Source organism: Penaeus monodon, chromosome 19 (assembly GCF_015228065.2).
Source record: "Penaeus monodon isolate SGIC_2016 chromosome 19, NSTDA_Pmon_1, whole genome shotgun sequence".
Lineage (NCBI taxonomy): Eukaryota > Metazoa > Arthropoda > Malacostraca > Decapoda > Penaeidae > Penaeus > Penaeus monodon.
Window position 1 is genome coordinate 1,374,446 of NC_051404.1, and position 672 is coordinate 1,375,117.

Genomic DNA, 672 nt, shown 5'->3' on the forward strand with positions numbered 1-672 from the left:
GGCAGAACAAAGAAACTAGATAAAAAAAAAAGAAGATAAGTTACAGCGTTAGCAGCAGATTGAAGATTTTGTTCTTCCTAAGTTTAAGGAGGCTATTTTTTGCATTTGATAATGTTGACCTGTTTTGTGATTTTGAGAAAGCAAAATTCGACAATCAAGGAAGGAAATACTGTAGATATACCGAGAACAGTTCAAAGAAGCAAAATAAATTGTGATGATGATTTACAGTAGTGTATCCTAAACCACTGTATCCTAGACTTACTGTATGCCTGAAATAATGTATCCTACAAGTACTGCATGCCAGAAATACTGTATCCTCGGAATATTGTCTCTAAAACACTATTTCCTGGAAATGTTATAGCCCAGAAATACTGTCTGCCTGAATTAATTTATCCTCGGAGCGCTGTATGCTTAAAATGCTGTATCCTAGAATACCGTATGCCTACCGTAGAGTTCTGTTACTACCAAGGATGTGCCATATCATGTACAAAGGTGTAAAGTCCAGAGGTTTTAGAGAGTCAAACACGTGGGATGCATAATTATGAATGTATATACAGGTAGAAGTCCTTCACAGTTTTGTATTTGATATCGTTAGATTTTTTTTCCAATAAATGCGGGTGATATGTTGCATGAGTATTATTTCTGAGTTGATTACCATTTACATATATCTTA